This window comes from Oryza sativa, chromosome 10 (genome assembly GCF_034140825.1).
Source record: "Oryza sativa Japonica Group chromosome 10, ASM3414082v1".
Taxonomy (NCBI): domain Eukaryota; kingdom Viridiplantae; phylum Streptophyta; class Magnoliopsida; order Poales; family Poaceae; genus Oryza; species Oryza sativa.
Window position 1 is genome coordinate 14,754,942 of NC_089044.1, and position 18,987 is coordinate 14,773,928.

General features: G+C 40.3%; 2 long non-coding RNA genes across 12 annotated transcripts; one reads left to right on the plus strand and one right to left on the minus strand.

The window, feature by feature from the left end:
• Nucleotides 1-332: 332 nt before the first annotated feature.
• On the plus strand, nt 333-10,768 carry LOC9268744 (uncharacterized). Of its 11 annotated transcripts, XR_010737200.1 has the most exons (20): nt 333-630; nt 717-844; nt 1,006-1,100; nt 1,424-1,508; nt 1,597-1,647; nt 1,758-1,820; nt 1,918-1,962; nt 3,081-3,191; nt 3,785-3,838; nt 3,908-3,986; nt 4,175-4,287; nt 4,477-4,570; nt 5,159-5,229; nt 5,980-6,074; nt 6,680-6,757; nt 7,149-7,214; nt 7,306-7,541; nt 8,136-8,208; nt 9,757-9,931; nt 10,410-10,768. It is a non-coding gene; the product is annotated as an uncharacterized lncRNA (long non-coding RNA). The 11 variants fall into 11 exon arrangements; XR_010737202.1 differs by lacking the exon at nt 3,908-3,986; XR_010737201.1 differs by lacking the exon at nt 3,785-3,838.
• Nucleotides 10,769-15,516: 4,748 nt separating this feature from the next.
• On the minus strand, nt 15,517-18,459 carry LOC107279020 (uncharacterized). The gene is made up of 3 exons (XR_010736888.1): nt 18,015-18,459; nt 16,799-16,889; nt 15,517-15,863 (listed from the first exon to the last, which is right to left on the minus strand). It is a non-coding gene; the product is annotated as an uncharacterized lncRNA (long non-coding RNA).
• Nucleotides 18,460-18,987: the final 528 nt, after the last annotated feature.

Sequence of the window (18,987 nt, forward strand, 5' to 3'; positions counted from 1 at the left end):
CTCAACGGCAACGTGGATCCAGGCTAGAGCTTGATAATGGCACTAATCTGCCAACGAGCTTGGCGGCAACATGCCCGGCGGCCGCCGTTAGTTCCTTACCCAGCGCCGTCTCCACCGTCTTCGCTGCCTCCACGGTCATGGCCAGCGGCGGTTGACCATGGCATATGCTCCGGCAGGCAAAAGCAGAGAGATGGCCTTCCTCCCCTTTCTCTCCCATCTCTCCTTAGATTAATCTTTCTCTCTCTCAGGCTGCCATTGTTGTTCTTTTCATGGATAAAATTGTTAGGGATCGGCAATATTTCCTATTCTAATTGTGTCTTGACTGAAAATTAGTTCGATTATATTCAGAGCCCGTGGTTAGGTGATCCGAGATTGGTGCTTGCTGGCTGGATTAGTCAATTAGAAAAAGGTAGATTTTGATATGCAGTATTAATTTGATCTTGTGATGATCTTAGTTCTTGTACCCTGCCTTCCCTTGAGGCTACTTCCGGATACCCAAGGCCCTAGCGCGAAGACGTGTGAGGGGGCTGCAGGTGAGTCGGGCTATCGCCGTGGAGCGACCGTGGTGAAGCAGCAGCTCTACAGCGGCCGGATCAGTGCGGTGGTCCGGTGGCTTTACGGTTGCTAGAGGTGTGAATCCTTGCTTCAATGGTTAGAGAAACTTAGATGCACCTTTGCTGCATGTTTCTTCCATGTTTCATGTCTTCTTTCTGCAGCTGTTGCTGTTTAGGGTCAACTAGGAGGAAGTGTCTGTGTGGTGATTCATCACAGTTGCGGCGGTCTCGACCTACAGCATATGTCCATGATCGATGCGTGACAAGAGCCGAAAAGGATCATCCATTGTGTGAGTGTGCTCTATGCGGCTGCTAAGCAAACAACCAATTATGTTTCACTGTTAAAGTTTGGCTGTAATATTCGATTAAAAATACCTTGATAATTTTACCTCCAAGGATCTAAATGTTTTGCCTTTGATTTAAATTGTTTTTCCCCTGATGGCTGATGCAGTGATGCAGTTTTTCAAGCAAGTGGATAAGAGCAGCAAGTATTATGAATTTCGCTGCAAAACTAGATTAGTGAAACCATCAATCCTCCACTTTCAGGTGAGTTATAATTCATTATTCCATTTAATGCAGGATAGGCTATTTTTCCTAAGCTATTAGCATTTGGATTATTCTGTATCATCACGGAGTTGCTACACCTTATTTCATTGATCGTATGTATTTGTCCATGTCAATAGAACTAAGAAGTTCAAAAAATTGTATGAACAATAATAGCCTTAATAAAGGGACCTCTAAGCAAGAAATCTACTATCCCAGGGGAAAAAATTTGTAATATTTTGAAGGAAATGCTATGGTGGTTAAATACTTAAATGTTTGCATGTTGAACTGTTAAAAACACTCATAACTTGATGATCTCTTGACAGAACCTATACAAGGAAGGGCTCTTGGAGCAACTGCTACAGTCAACTGCTCTACTGGTTAGTTGGTCACTTGGTCGTCACTTGTCAGGTAGTATGCACAACCTTTTGTGGTATATCATCTGCTTTATCTAAATTAGTTTGGCTCATTTTTACTAATGTTATAACTGTGTGTGCAGCCTGACAGTGCAGCATCTAAAAGCTAACTTATACAGTGTGCTTTATCTCTGGTATGGCTGACCTCAGTTGTAAGTTCTGAATTTTGAGTGGTGTTGGTTAGAACCATTTATCTGATTGCTCTTGTTCATGATGAATGGCAATATAATGGGATTACTCTTAGGCATTGATGGAAAGTTTCAAGATTTGTGCAGTCAATGATGGCATCATAAATTGCGTGGATATGGTAAAAATATATCATTTACCAGTTTTCTCTTTTGCTGAATCATTGATTGATCTACTATATTTGATCTTGATCAAATCATATTTTTGAACTAATGTAGTTCTTTGACATGAAAAAAGCTTGATGTTAAGTACAGAAGAACCAGGTATGCATAATCATTGTGTGGGTTCATTTTCTTTTTTCTTCTATAGAGTTGCATGCATTTTCCTTTTTGCTTCGCCCCCGCCCCCTGAATAGAAATGTATACGGAGAACTACTGATCTTTAGAATATCAGAGAAAAGGTCTAATCTGATTTGTATGATCTCTATAAGGATTTGGAACTCACCAGAAACATCCAATTTCCATTTCTAAGATAGACAATTATCTTTACCTTACCCTGTAATTTTTTCGTTTGACCACCGATAATTCTGATTCCACATGGATCTTTTATGTACTTTCTTCATCCGCCATCTTTATTCTTGTAACAGTGGAAATGTACATCAGAGAAGCCCCTAGAACTGCTCCTATTACAAATAAGACCGTAACAAGTCATTAAGCTAATGTCTTAAGGGATATATTATGTACTCACTTTATAAATCAATGCAGTTCTTAGCTAATACGTGCTCATGTGATGAAATATTTTTGTGCCTTTTCCTTTGCTTTCTGCTTGATTGATGATTTCTAGATAAAAGTTTTAGATGATACTAACAACAGTTTTTTCACTCTAGAACAAACTATTAGGTAGTAATACAATGCTTAAGAAACACTCCATTATGGTGTAATGTCTTCATTTCCTGACTGCTTATCCTTCTATACCTCTTAAACCTAGCCATTTTATTTGTTTATACCGAAACCTAGACATTCAATTTTGTCCGGTACTTTTACTATAAGTGGTTAGTAGATGATGCCATGTATGTTATCTTGGGACAAAAGTAAGATAATTCAGTGGCTTGATGAAACTGTACAGGAATATCCCCTTTTTTAGTAATCTATTGTGAAATCAGTTGCTAGATGTTTCACTAATCATGACGGGTGGGTTAGTAAATATGTGCGGATTATTACCGGGTAATACATTTATCCACATACTGATCATAATTAAGAGGAACAAAATATATTGGCATTGATTATTTATTCTGATTGTGAGGTTAAAGAGTATTCAGCGTGCAAGTAATAAAATTGTACTACTACATTTGTACCTAGGAAGTCAGCTCTTTCTGGTAAAAATTTTAGCATCCTTTTATTCTAAATATGTTTTATATCTTCTAGATTTATTTCTTTTTCAGGGCAAGTCACTAACTTTATGGTATTGGAGTTGGAGTAGAAGATCAGCAGCTCCATCATCGACGATGGCCTGATCCACAAAGATGGATTTTGGTGGTGATACTTCCAGGGAGGTAAAATATTGTGCTATTTGACACATGCTGATGGGGTGCAATGTCGTCTGTGCCAAATGGACCTAAAAATATTGTTAGCTAGCCTGACTTAACTGCAGGCAAGACCAAGAGGAAATCTGGTTACTACTTGGTCCAGATACGACCTGATTTGATTAATCTTATGAGTTGCCGACTTGGAATTTCACTTTGAGGAGATTTTAGTTCAGAATCTAATCATGCAATTGGCTTAGGCGACATGAACATTTTTTATCTGTTTATCTTTTATTTGTAGCTGAACTGTCGTGGTGCACACTTCCTAAAGTTTGAAACTTACTATCTTTGTTACCAAACTAATCTATGTTTATATGATTATGTCCTACAAATTGCTGAGTCTGTTACATCATTGTTACATCTGTTTTCAAACTATTTGCTAATATGAATACTATGACAGGATAGTGCCTTTGCTTAACTATTTGTTTGGGTAAATCTGAAAATACTAAACTGGTTCTCAAAAAAAAAAGAAAGAAAATACTAAACTGAACTAATTTTGTTTTGTTGAGTTCATTTAGAAGTTTTGGAGCTCGTCATATATCACCAGAGCTCATCTTTTTCAGATAATATCTTAGGATGATCCTGCATTTTGCATGGACAGAAGTCTAACAACAGTGGTAATCAATTCGTACATAGCATCATTATGTCTTATCGATCATGGACTTTTTGATTATATATATGTGAAGGAATCTTATCCTTTGGACTGCTAAAAGATTCTGTCCAAATATTTGGTGTCTTGGCTGTATGCATCTCAATTATGCAGAGGTCAGAATTGTTCTTAGGACAGTTGTATCATCTCGATGTAATTTAATGATCAGTTCAATGAAGCTTCCATTATCTAAAAAATATACTTGGTGTCTAAATTCTGAAAGTTTCGGAGATGAATATTTTTATCATAGCTCTGATGCCTAATCTTTGGTATCTGGGACTGGTCAACGCCATCCAATATTCAGGTCTGCTGGGACAAGAAACCTTCGCCGGTGGAGAATAGCTTGTGTACAAAAAGCACAGCTGTTACTGAATGAAGCTGCTTCTTGGTCACATCTTTGGTACCTCTATGTGAAAGGTAGTAGTTTCAGATCCACTTAAATATATTGTTCTATACACCCCCCTTTTCCCCTTCATCAGTAATGAAAATTGTAGATCAATATTCTTTTAAATACTGCTAATGTGTTAAGTTCATTTATCTGCACATTTTGCCCTTGGCAGTCAGATCTGTAAATTCACCTAATGCCTGCATTATCTTTGTTGATAGGCACTGACTACTTCCAATCAAGTGGGTGTCCATTTAGTTGCAACAAGCGGCGTTACGGCACAATTATATCTGCAGATTGTACTTTAGCTTGAGGGTCTGTATACAACTCAAAAATATCTATTTTGGGATCTCTACATGAGGAATATGATCAGTAAAACATTCGAGCCATTATCCTATGTTATGTTACTAAGCAATGATCAGATATTTGACAAAAAATTAAGCAGTGATATATTAAATATTCTTAACACCTTTTGATTTTTTTTTTGGGTGGCGATCAGGTCACTGCAAACAAGCGCATACTTAATAAAATGACATCACTAGCTTACCTGTATTATGCAAGATCATCGGTGCATGTACTGCCACAACATACTAAATTATCCTCTGGGAATTCTTTAGTTAATCTTGGTCTCCCCATCAGCTCTGATAAGATTTTGCTTATTTATTTTAATTAACTATTAAATTATTATAAAATAATTATGTAAGTGTGAAAATTTTTTTTGTGTTGCTGATTTGTTTTGATTAAATATCTTATCCTCCATTCCTTCTTTTACTTTAGGGGATGCACTTGTTATCTGAATGTATTCACCAGAAAATTGATTTATTAGAGGTAGCATTGACTACTATGAAAGGCAGTATATATGCTTTACTATTGTTGTGAGTGTTCCCCCTTCTACCATTGCAGTAGGATGGTAAATGCAAGAAGCCAAAGCGGAAGTATAAGGCTGTACTATTGGGCTTTTCACAGATCAAGAGGTGAGTATTCCTAGTCATTAGGTCACTGAACTACAGATTTGTTAATTTTATGCTCCCATTGTTTCAAGTTGAGTTTATTTATTATGGCCCTTATTCCGGTTAAATGCGAGTTTATATAAATGAATCTGTCTAATTCAGTCCTTCATATAATTTAGTGTTTTAGACAAATTAAATGTGTTCGGTTCCTTTTTGCATGGGATTCTCAAGTTAATTACCTTTATTCAACCCATGTCCTTCCATACAATAATTCATCGCTTGTTGGATTTTCTACAACTGTATGGATTTAGTAGTTCTATATAGTACGGTTAAAATCTCAAGTTTATGGCTTGTAAGATCATCTATACAATCAACATAGTTAATGATTTAAAGGCTATGACACCTTTGCGTAAGGGTTCCACTATTTCTTTGACACACTACTTCCAGATTAAAAGCAAATATCTAGATAGGTGGATCAAAGCCTTTGCTGACTGTGCATATTATAGTTGAGGTGTCATATAATTAACTGCACAACGACAAAGTGTCATACTAATTCTTATATACATACAAAGATGTTTTTTAGATAACTTGATCTCCACGGGTAGTACAAACAATCCTTTCCATTTATATAGTAGCAACTGTTCTTTAGGGGTAAATTTGAAGTGACTGGAGCTAACACATATTTGTGATGGACTTGAAGCCCATTTCCCTTTCGAAATTTCTGCCCAAGTATATGAACCTTCAAAACTAATGGCCGAAATATTAAAGCTGCAGGCTAGATCTCTTTCTCATCTGTGGCCAAAAACATTCAAGATGAAACCTCCAGAAGGGCAAGATATTGGACTGTGCTTCATTAGTTCTCTTCAAAGGTATGACCCTTCAAATCGATTCTTCTACTGACTTTCCTTTTGTTCCTCTCACTTGTCTCAATGGCATGTGGACCTACTGGTGTGGACCCATCTCATTATTTATAAAATAAGGAAGTTTTCAGATGTTTAATTGGTGGCATGATAGAAATTAATCCTCAGAAGTATCACCAATGATTTTAGTGGGTTCAGTCATATCATTTGTCATATACTAACAAGTCCTACCTCCGTTCCAGAATATAAGAAGTTTTGGGGTTAAACACGAGTATTAAGGAAGTAGGTGGAATTAAATGGGTCAATGTTATGATTTGTTGAGAAAAGGAGGTAGGGGGAGAAATTAAACAAAGAAGGTTTTGATTGGTTGAGAGAATGTAGGTGGTAAATTTGCTATATTTTGGGATGGATTACGAATGCTAGAAATTACTATATTTTGGGATGGGGGGAGTATTCATTTCAGTTACCGGCAATTGAAAACCAATTCAACAATTTATCCTGAAAAAATGAATGCGAGTTCTTTTGGAGTTTAAACTCTTTTTATCAACTACAGGATGCAGCTGTGTGCATGAAGCTTATCTGCATTTGTGTGTTTTCTCTCTTTTTCTTTGCAGACCAAACGGGAGTTCTGACCATCTCCTGAAAAATATTTCTTTGCATATTGGGTTACGAACCAAGGCTGGTGCTACTAGGTGCTGATATTTTCATCCAAATTGTTTACCCAAGAATACCAAAATATGTTCCATGATCCTTTTTATGTCCCATTTCCATTATAAACCATGTCATGTATCCCCCCATAACTGACAATGCTTGGACTTGGTATGCTTAAACAAACTGATACTGTGATGCATCCATTTCTCAAAGTTGCTATTTGGTAATCTTATTTGTATGAATATTTTTTAAATTCAATTTTTTTTGTAATACCTGTTTTTGATTTGTCGCAATAGTTTCTCTTACAACCAGATGAAATCACATGGAGTTTGCATGTGCATAGCTATACAGTCCCTGTTAAATATTTTAAAAAGTAGTATGCATGTACAAATTTATCATCTAACCTTTTTTGTATAATTACCAATTTAACAGGAAAATGTAATAAGTTTTACTTTTGGGGTGTTTTCGGAGAGCTGCACAGATACTATAATCAAACAGGTAATGTTAAGATTGGCAATACCGACTCGTGAGACAAATTTGAAGATATTGGCATGAACTTGGACTTGACAAATGGCAAAGAGTTAAACAGAGGCAAATGTGGGAGTTAAAAGAGAGGCAAATGTGGGGTTGAGGTGTCATTTGAGAGGCACAAATGTAAGGAAACTGGCAAGATTTTGGAGACACAAGACAAAGAAACATAGAAGGGAAAATGTGGGGAGATTAGTAATAAATTGGATGTGGCAGTTAGCAGGTAAAGAGATAGGATCAACAAATGTATGAAAATGCTGAAGACTCCTGATCCAAATGCTGCGGCAAGCTCTTTAGGTACGAGTGCTTTTTTCTTTGAGCCGGCACATCTTATTATTCCACTGATTTGTTTTTTATTGATCCATGGTTGGCTTATTATACATCCTCTCGTAATGATTGATTTCCATTTGGTGACTCCTTGCTTAATAGTTTCTATATAGAATTCTGGCAAAACTTTCCTCTGTGCTTAATTAATATGACCTACTTGTGTTTATACAAAAGTATTATGAAAAAGTTTTACTTGGTATCATGGCTATGGATATTAAGAAAGATCTGTCATACTTAGTTTTGTAGTTTCTCATGCAATCAGTGCCATGTACATATATGGTTATGAAATAGCACAAATGTGTAGCAGCGCTTCATTAATATATTGTTTCCCTTGTCTTTGTTCCTGAACATTAGTTTGTTCATATAACTCATTATCAGCGTCATGCTCCGGAGTATGTACATTAGTTATGGTACAAATACTTTTTTTGTTTAGATTTTAGGGAATACTTTAAAGATTTATCTTGATGTGATTAAGTATTCAACTTTCTTTCCTTTTCAACAGCCTTGTTTTGAAATGCTGAGGGAATGTTCAGCAAATGCTCATGACATATACCATTGTTGTAGGATGGTAACAGCAAAGAAGCTGAAGGGCAAGGATGAGGCTGTACTGTTGAGCTCTTGGCAACTCAAGTAAAAGGTGAGTTATCTATGTTCTGGACTATGCACTTCCGCTGACTTCAAAATGTATAAAACCTGCTCGAATTTGGTTGGATCATTGACCTGTTGTTCTCTATGTTATGCACCTGTAAAATTTTCTCTTCCTTTCAAGCTTAACTTAAAATGGTTCTCCTTACATTGAATTAATCGATTTACCACTTGTGATTGTACGCTGTTAGAGACTTAGATCAACAAAAGCAGGGCTAAATGTTATTTGTCCTTATTTGCAATAACTTTGATATTTTGGTTTGGGTTAATTGATGTCAGAATTAGACAGAGTGATCAACTAAAGGCATTTTTCATTCAGCAATACTCGAAATATTAACTGTCAACTTCATGCCACCAAATAAATTCAGTTCATTTATCCAAACTATTTGTTGCTGAACAGGTCTGTCATAGCCTCACACATATATGGTTTACTTTATTCCTTGCAGAAAAAGGTGTTTTTTTTTATTTTACAGAGAACATCCTTCAAGCCTTGAAATTAGTTGTTGTTGTGCTAATCTTGAAATGTTTAGTATATTTGGTGAATTATGATGCTCTATTGCTCTGCAAAACATGGTTTCTGAATGCACTATTTTGGTTGGACAGGTTAAATGTGTTGTAGGAGTATTTTTGTTTTTACTATTTCGTGAAATCAAAATATAAATTGATCATTCCAGTGAAGCACCCTATTGTGCTATTCTCAATCTTAGCTTAATATATTTTCCAAGCAACAATGATTGTAATGCAGGCTCAATATGTTACTCTGGTAACCGGTATTAGCTGAACCAAAAGCATCAACGCAATTTACGCTAGGATTACAAAGATTTAAGAGGATTATTATAGCCTCATATAATAAAGATATCCCAATAGCCTTATTAATTGTGTACCAACATCAATTTATGTTTATTAATTCCTATAATGTCTCGCTATTATCCTGAAATTGGTGTGCTGTGGTGTTTAACATAATTCTGCAGTTGACATAGCTCTATCCACCTCATTATAGATGATTGATAAACATTTTTTTCTCAAGAACTTTATAGTAATATGACCTAAATAAGGTAATTCTAACATAATCCTCCCTAATCCTTTGACTCCTTGCCCTTGTTGACCTCAAATGTTCATCTTTTATCCCTACTTGTTCATGGATCACAATTCAATCCCTCTAGAGTCGTGTCCAAGCTAGCTCTACCTGTGCATTAGGATTTTTACATGCTCATGAGTTTCATTCTGCTTTCCTGGAAAGAATGTAGTTTATGTGATCAGCCAGGTGTGATTTTGGATTTCATTTGCATTATGTCGAAATCGCCCTGATGTGATGCATGAAAAGTGTATTGCGTACTGTTTGTCCTCCTCTTTATACTGTGCCGAAAAATCGCCTGAAAAAGTGCTCTATTCTGTTATCTTAGTCTTGGTTGATTTCGCTTGTTGGCATGCGCATTTGATGATGTCAGAGGAGATCAAATTTGTTGCTGCTATAATTTTGTGATTGCTATGCATCTCAAAATTGATTAACTTGGCCTGCATTTCGTTGTCTTCGTACCAGGGGTAGAAGGCTCGGATGATTCAGGTGCTGCTGTTCATTGTCGGAATAAACACTGCGCCAACTGGTCTTCGGGCCTTGTCTTCTGGCTCTGATGCAAGGATCGTACGCCGTTGTTACACTGAGAGTTTCCATTATACTGGCCTGCCATCCCCGCAATGAAGCAGGTCCTTATGAGGTTGTGTGCAGCCTAGATTTACCTGTGTATTAAGATAGTTGCATCCTCATGGCTTCATGAGTAACTGTGCATCCCATTGCTAAATCTTGTTGCTAGATGGTTGCATATTTGATTATATGTTTTTATATTTATTGATATTCTGATGTTTAGGAAGTTTTTTACCATTGGAGTGGGTTTATGTATTAAACAGATGTGATTTTCGATTTGATTTGCATCACGAGCAAAATGGTCTTGATGTGTTGCATGAAAAGTGTATTTCCTACATTTTTCCCTACTCTTTATCTGCACTCGGTGATTACTCCCCAAAAATAACCTGAAAAGTACTATTTCGCTATATTAGCTTTGGTTCATTCCGTTTGTTGGCATGTACATTTGAATATGTCAAGAGGACATTTAGCGTGTTACTACTATCATTTTGTGATGCCTTTGCATGTCAGAATTGATGAACATGGCTTATATTTTGTTGTCTTGATATCAGGGGGAAAAGGGTCGGGTGATCCAGGCGCTGTTGCTGCTCTTCATTAGCGGGATTAACACGCTGTGCCAATTGTTCTTTGGATCTTGTCTCCTGGCTCTGATGGAATGGTTGTACCCTGTTGTAGATCTTCTGTTATTACAAATAATCTGGGATTCATAAAGTTCTTTGTTAGGCAAGGTTGCATGCTTGGATTGGAGTAGTTCCTGGAGAGTTTTGGTGCCTCGCCTGAAGTGTTTCCTGAGATTTGCTTTGCTTGGAAATGAATGTAATCTTTTTTTATTGGCGGTTTTTGTTGGTTTGTATCTTACTAAATACATGTATTGCTCATCTGGTAATTCAGACTCAAGTGAGTTAGCCTATGCTGATGATGTTATCTGCTGCTATGTACGTATACTACTTTCTTTGTGGCATCTACTTATGAACTCTTCCTAATTACAATCTGCTATCCAAAATAACAATACCGTATTACACCACAGCTCTCTCCAGGCGGCGCGCCAGTGGCGCGCCCCATCCTCTAGTTTTTACAATATACGACTCGGTAGTGAAGAACCAGAAGTTGTGTTAGCAAACTATTTTTCTTTGGAACGAAGGCAGCGAAAGCAAATCAAAATACTGATATGTTACATCTTGCCTAGATCACTTATTACGCATATATCATATGGATCATGCTTATCATCCTGATGCCCAGGTTCAGACTAGATATAACTTTTTGCCAATCTTCAGCTCTCGATTCTTCCCATTCCCACCCTCCTAGACCTTGACGTAGGAGCTATCAGACTGTCATGGTTGATTCTTGGAAGTTGGAAGATGGAAACTTCTTCAATTTAAACTGTTTTACAGGTATCTGAACATTCTCTGTTCTTGCAATACTCATTTTATTTCTTTTTTTCCGACAGTTTGCATTATGTATATGCAATGGTGTCCTTGTCATTTTCCATTCTCTATTCAAAATTGCTGTACTGGTCACTATTACTTTTGGACAGCGAGTGCCATTGGATAACCTGTTGACATTCAACAGTGTAAATTCCAATTTCTGAATCTGTACTGGCAAATTAAATGAACACAATTTAAGCAGATCAGTGATATGACCAAAAACCAAACAGTAGTTGTGCACATTGTGTCTCAGCAAATTAATTGGCATCCAAGTGACGTGAGAAACACCTTTTTTTTTTCTCTCCATTCCAAATAAATAGAATGTCAAGGAACTAAAAGATATCCATTGATTTTCATCAAAATGAAACTATATCTATTGATGAGACGACCATCTTGAACTAGTGTTCAACATCTCACAAAGGTCCTGCCACTAATTAAACACTAAGTCATATATTTAACTCACTCTGCTTGTCGGGCTCAAACACTAAACGATGATCTCTTTGTTGCAAAGAATGAAATGCAGACCATACTAGAATCCCTTTGCAGTATGCTTAATTGTTGTCAGGATTGTTCCCAACGTTGCACTTGACTAACCAGTGATCAAAGTGCGATAGCTACAGCGAGAGCTGCCCTCAGAATATCATTAGCTCCCTCTCCAGATGAAGTGAGCATGGCATGTTAAAGAAGAGGTGTGACCCGTGATTTTGTCAGTTCTAGAGTGATTGCGCTAGTCATCATGGGGATACACGGTCGAAGCACTGAAACAGGAGATTGCTGTCCCACATGAGATCGGTGGTGAGCTCTAGTTCCTGATGCCTTTCAATCGCAGCACAGTTCCATGCACAATATGTTAGGTGATCCTGATCGAGCATCTAGCAGCAGTAGCAATCAACAACAACAAACTTGAGATTTCGAGAGACAAAGCCATAGCCTGAACAAGCAAGTTTGTATGTCTATATAGGGGTAAATTGTGGCCTATCATTTACTACCTCCATGCAGTAATAAACATGTGGTACTGTAAATGTCAAATATTTGGTATTCCCTTCATTCCACTTAGCGCGGTCAAACTTGACACACTCTTTTAAAACTAATATTTGACTTTAAATTTCTCATATATTGTAATGTTTATAGCAACAAAATCATAATCATATAAAAGTAAATTTGATTGAAAATCCAATGATATTATCTTTATTAAATAAAATTTAATATAAAATAAAATATTTTATTGGTCTAATATTTAAAGTGTCGAATTTTAAAGTGCGTGTATGTCTTAGTGAGTGGGATAGAGGGAGTACCTCCTGGTATCTCAAGGGCACAAAAGTTTCAAAAAAAAAATCAGAATTATGAAACATGTAGTAATCCATTGCTGCATTGGATAAAACGATTGAATTGTGAATGTCAATGAGACGAGAAAACGACAGTAGAACTACGTAGTATACTGCTGGCGGGAATGGCTGCTATCAAATGTATCCCATAACACCACTAGAGGCCTGATGGAGAACATATGATTTGATCGACTTCTCCATATGCCTAGGCATGACGGAAGGACGATCCAGACGGTGGACGTATATGAGATTAATCGCAAGCTCCAACTCCTGATGCCTTCCAATCTCGATCGGCAGTGTCACGGTGTGCGTACAATATGCATGTTTGCTCATCCATCCTGATCGTGAGTGGCAGCTATAACTCAACAACAAACCAAGAGACTTTGAGAGGAAAAAAAACGTTTTCAGTGCTAACATATGGCATCTACAAATGTGTGTGTGTATGCAAAAGACTAGACTATAAAAGATCGTGTCTATTGTAGATGCAAAAGTATTTGATACTATACAGACAAAGTCTTAAATTATATAAAGAGTAAAATACACGGCCGGTTCTTAAAGTTGAGCACGAGTCTCACTTAGGTCAATAATCTTGTAAATTGCACATCTAGGTCCACCATCCTGTTTAATTGACTCATTGAGGTCCAAAGGACCTCTGACCGGATTGACTGGCTTACATGGCAGTCCAGCGTGACAACATATTTGCATTCCCCCTTGTTGCTTCCCCTCTTCCAAAATCTCTCTCTCTCTCTCACGGACGCAGGTCAGTAGGTGCATACGGCGAGGCGTCGGTGGCGAGCAGTGAACGGTTACGCGGAGGGGCGGGCGATGGACAGCGGCGCACGGGGACGGCCCCGCTGCCCTCCCACGCGGCGTCGTCGACTCTGCCCTTCCACTCCGAGGCTCCGAGACTCTATCGCTGCCACCGCGCCCAAGCTCGTCATTGTCATCTTCAACCTGGGGGTGCGGAGGATGGCGTTGGTGGTTAGCGGGAGAGGAGGCCTCGGTGGCGAGCGGCGAGAGAGGAGGAGTTAGTGGGGGCGGGAGAGGAGGCATCGGTCACGAGCGGCGAGAGAGGAGGTGTCGGTGGCGGGCGACAAGAGAAGAGGCGTCGGTGGCAGGGAGATCCGGTGCCCGCCGTCGGCGCCGGTGACGTGCGCTGGGTGCTGCGCCTCTTCGGCATGCCTGTCGCGTCGACACTTCCACCTCTCCACCATGGCTGCTGTCGTGCGCGCCGCTACCTGCCTTTGCCTCCGCCTCCGCTGTCGGCTGCACGAGCGAGCCCCGCCTTCCCCGCCGGCCGCTCGCGCTACCTCCTCCTCCGCTCCGCCGACGGCTGCCCGAGCAACCTCTGCCTCTGCCGCCACCGCCGCCGCCCGAGCGTCGTCCTCCACTCCTCCGTCACCATTCTCAATGCCGCTATGCTGGTGAGCTGGTGAGAGGCAGTGCGGCAGCAGGATCCTGACGCAGCCGCGATGTTACGGATCCCAGTGTCTCCACGACGCCGCCGTCCGACGCCTGCCCGCCTGCGCTCGCCTCCATGCTCTACCTGTCGTCTCCTGTGCGCCGCCGCTGCCGCAACTCGCACGTGAGTCGCGTGCTAGTGTGCTGCTTGCTACTGGCGCTCGTGGCGCCGTCGGTAGCAGCGACGGCGCGACATGACTACGGCAAAGGATTTGGGGATTTTTGTGCTGTCCATGGCGCAACTGTTGCGGAGGGGCTTGTTTGCAATTTGGTGCTTGCGTGGCGTGCCACGTCGGCGCTCAGAGCCGGTCAAGTGGGGTTTAGACCTCAATGAGTCACTTAAAACAAGATGGTGGATCTAAATGTGCAATTTACAAGATTATGGATATAAGTGACACCCGCACTCAACTTTAAGGACCCGCCATGTATTTTACTCTTATATAAAATCCCAATAGTTAAACCTTTCTTCTGTGCTCCATTTATTCAACTAGCTATGCCTATACTTCTCATGGGAAGTTGATCAGCACGATGGCCTCTCCTGGTGCTTCAATGCCAGTCGACGATGTGAGTAGGATCGGATAGGCGACCAAAGTGAAAAGACTGGATAGATGGTAGTCTAAAGTAAAACTTCAGTAATAAAAGGTGGTTCAACGTGTAATGCTCTCTTCAAAATTTAAAATTTGACTATTGAGATGACTGAAAGGAAATCGTTAGTTTCCCTTGAACCTACTATTAGCTAAACTACCTAGAAATGCTTACATTTTGGAACGAGGAAATAGCTGAGTAAATGAAAGAACGAAGAAGAACAAATAAGTTGAAAATCAAGTGAAATCCGTAATTTATTACCTGTTGCAATTAAGCATGGGAAATTAGCGATTACTATTTTCATTGGATGAATCAGTTGGGGTATATATCTGCCTTAAGCCTCTCTAATAACTATATTTTTTTTCGAATGCGCATGAGATTTGCATATCATTTCATTATGAGAGAAAGAAGGTGATGGGTGAAACATATCACCAAGTTCTCATGACAGACACGAAACGCAAAAAGACAAACAAATGCCCACGCCGACCTCCCTACAGAGCAAGCACTGTTTCCATAGCAAAATGCTCAGATAGCCTTGATGCTCCAGCCAAACATCAAAGGGCACCCTCATTAGCCACTGCTTAGAGAACAACTTCCACACTAGGAGTAGTCCCATTAAAGACATAGCCGTTTCGATGTTTCTAAAATCTCCCAAGCAATCAAAATAATCATCGAGTTGAGCCCATTTTTCTCATTCTTTCTCAACCCTTTCACTGCTCTTGACCACAAACTAGAGAAGGATTGAGTATTATGATCAGGTAGCGTGGAAAATAATACAAACCTTTGCAAGATCAAGGTCTAAACTTATCTATTGAAAACACAATTGACCAAAATATTTTGTATGGATATGAGGCAAACACCGCTTGGCAAGATAGTCAACTGTCCATGTCGGCTCCCAAAACTAATGATTCGGAAACCGATATGTTTAACTGTATCAAGCCCTGGATCAGTAGATTGATACAGCTTCAACAATCTGGATCTTCATTGCGTACATTTAAACAAGGCTCCAAAGGAGATGTTATTACATAAAATAATAGGGGAATTTACAAGATTATGGCTAACTATTACAGCAGAAGCTATAGAGTGACTCAACTCTAAGGTTTTGCTATAGACTTAAACCATCTAACTAATCTAGATTTGAGAACAAGGTTGAAATAAGACTAACTTATATGATTGAACTCCTGGCTTCAGCAAGAACTTCAATTTAACTCTGGAAAAAGGGGTTTGAAGCAAGGGTGAGTATAAAGCAAGCTATTATATTCAATAATGAATGCATGAAATAGTAATATTTGAGTAGGATTACGGTTACTTGCAGAAGGCAGAGAATATAGAAATAGAAAGCCTGATATTTTAAATGCAGCAGCATTTAGTAAAATCTTGAATTAGGTTTCTAACCAAAGTACCATATGAGTCCCGATACTCAATTCCATGAGCACGGCTATTCGAATAGATTCAGGTTTACTTTACTGCAGTAAATGTACGCTTTACCCGCAATCCATGGCATGCCAATATTCATTAGCTTAGTCATGGCAAAGCTTTTCGGTTACTAACATCAGTGGCACCTGTTCCATGAACTCTCATCCTCATGCGCTCTGAACGTAACGTTATCAGCAGCGAGAGGAGTTCTGGCGTTCCCGAGGTTTTTTTTAGAGGAACTGGTTGAGAGACCCCCGTCATCTCAACCAGGTTTTCACAATACACACACACTTGAGCTCAACAAATCATTTACCTGCGCCTCGGTAAATGTTATATTTGCCCTTCGCGGCATATGTTTGCCTCCTACGCGAGGACTTAAATAAGAACCACTGTACAGAGGTACCACCTTTGCTAGATAACCTACTTTGCAAGGTCTGTCCCCATTCTAGAATTGCGGTCGTACTCGTTCGTTTGACATAAGTACTTGGTAATAACTATATCGACTGAGACAGTACTAGCCACCCGGAAATCAACCAATTCCTACGTACTGTCCCAATCTAAGTTCATTATATTTTTATGCAGACTAACTAGGCAGGGCTAAGCAAATCTAGCATATATCTGGTTTGCTATATGTTCAGGTTATGCATTCAAAATCATGAATGACTAATGCATAGAATAGAGATATAGAATATAGGGTAATTATGTTCAAGGGGAGGAATAATAACTTGCCTTGCTTCAACGCAAATAACTCTGAGATAGGCAACCTGATTATCCGATGCTAGAAATACCACAGGTTGCCTCCAAAATATAATAGACTCTACTAGAGAAAAGGAAGGACCAATTTCAATAAAATCCATAAAATAACAAGAAGACGATAAACAGCAAAAAGGGCTAGGGTTTAGGGTATAACCTATCTCCTTTATAGGGTGTAGGGATTACTGGGCTAATATGGGTAGGTTCTAAAGGGTTTGAGGCTAGAGGGGATTAAGTAACAATTGTCACTTATATTTTATGTGTGGTTTTTGGTTTCTTGGAGAATAGGGGATATATTGAATAATCTGACTGGCTAAGTGGATATGTGGCTAGCATTGGTCGAGGTTGGGCTTTGGTAGAAGAATGGCTAGGATTTAGTTGTTCTCGAGTCGATGCTGAAATAGAAAACCATATCGGCTCGTATTTCATGCATAGGCTATGGGTAGTAGAAGGGTAAATGGTTGGTATGGAGTTTGGATAGCAGGCTGGCTAGGGTTTGTTTCATTTGATTAAGCCGATATCGAGGTAGGATGAATATCGGCTGGGATTTGGGTGTTTGCTAGTCGTTGCTAGAGTTGGGCAGTATAACGACTAGAATTGGTATCTTCTCTAGCCGGTGTCAACAGACAGCATAACAGCTAGAGGGATAGGAGGTTTGTGTGGGTTTAGTGGGGCGGAAGTGTTACTTCGACAACCGTGAGTGGCGGCGGAGCGGTTAGGAACACACAGAGCCCGAGAGCTAACCGTGCGGCGTGCTGTGGAGGTCGAGGGAATAGTGAAGCTCCGACCGCTGTACGCATCAAGGCGTGGGGTGCCAGGAGCAGCACTTCGACCTTAGGATTGGTTTTGCCGGGCTTTACAACCAACGGTCCGACGTCGGGGCCAATAGACCACACGAATGTCCCCATGGAAGGCGTAAAGTTCCAACCGACGGCTTTTTAGTGGCTAAAGGGTATTTTGGGTTAAAAAGAAAATATTTGAAAAGGCAAAGATAAATTCAAACTATATTTGAATAAATTCAAATAAAATTATAAAATAGCAAATTTGGTGTCAAAGATTGGGTTTGAATTTAGATGAATTTAGGTCCAAGTTTCACTGGAATCGGATCTACGGTTTAGGAGATATGGGCTTCTAAAGAATAGGATTTGAATTAAATCTAGAAAATATTAAAGTGTACTGTGTAGGGGCCCACCTGTCAGCCTTTTTTCTTTTCTTTCTTCTTCTTCCTCCCGTTATCTTCTGCCTTCTCTTCTTCTTCCCGTGTAACAACAGAGAGAGAGAGAGAAGGGGCGCCGGTGCTCCGATGGTGGAACGGCTTCGACGGCGGCGGCCAAGCGTGTTCCCGAGCGACGCGCACCCGGGGAAGTCGGTGGCTGGCCGAGAGAGAGGAGGAGTTGGCCGGAACGGCGAGTAGAAGAGCTTCTCTTCGGCTGCAAGGGAGGTGGTTGTGGTGGCTTGATGGAGTGGATAGGGAAGAGGGGAAACTAGAAAAATGGATTCCCCTCGTCGAGGCAAGCCCGATGGCGCGAGGGTTTGGGTTGTGGAGCTACGGTGAAGGAGATCGGCCGACGGTGGCGGCAGCCGGTCATGAGGAAGAAAGAGAGAGAAAGAGAGGGAGAGAGAGACCTCGGATATGTGGGAGAAAAAGGGACGGCTTGCCGGTATTTATAGGCTTTGGAGGTCGGTTCTCAAAGGAGGTCGTCGTCTTGGTCACGGCGGCAATGTCGTGAAGAAGAGAACGACGGCACCGGTCCTTCCATCCGATTGGTCGATCATGTCGGTTTGGTGCAGTGGCTGGCGTCAGCGGTGTGAGGTGGCGCTGACGTCGGGCGGCGGTTGCTTAGCGGCGAAGGAAAGACGGCTGCGAAGCTGCAGGCGACAGCAGCGGCTGCGTGTGCGCCCGTGCGCCACGCGCGCCCATGGCACACGGCGGCGGCGCCCACGGGACAGGGAGGAGGATCGGCTGTGTGGCTGGGAGGGGTAGCTGGGCCGACTTGGGCCGCCTGAGTGGGAAGAAGAATTCGGCCCAAAATTATAAGGAAGAAAGTCTAATTTTTCTAGAGATTCAAATAATTGATTTAGAGGAAATTGGATGGCTAGATTTAAAAAGGATTTGAATTCGGAGATATTGATACATGGTGAGGGATTTTAAAATAAGGTTGTTC